Genomic DNA, 222 nt, shown 5'->3' with positions numbered 1-222 from the left:
TTAATTTATTTCAACATTATTGCAAATTTCATAGCTAATAAGTGCCAGAGTCAAGACCTAATCCCAGGCGTCTCTCATAGTGCATGCACTTTTCACCATTTTATATGTATTTTACCATGGCTTTATTCTGCAACTGAGCTCTTCACCCCCTGCTCCAGGGAATAAAGCAAAACATGATTATTGATATATTTGTGGATTTTTAAGCCATTAAAATAGAGATAG

This window comes from Galeopterus variegatus, unplaced genomic scaffold (assembly GCF_000696425.1).
Source record: "Galeopterus variegatus unplaced genomic scaffold, G_variegatus-3.0.2 Scaffold11672, whole genome shotgun sequence".
Taxonomy (NCBI): domain Eukaryota; kingdom Metazoa; phylum Chordata; class Mammalia; order Dermoptera; family Cynocephalidae; genus Galeopterus; species Galeopterus variegatus.
The sequence above is the reverse complement of the archived record's forward strand: the minus strand, read 5'-3'. Positions refer to the sequence as shown.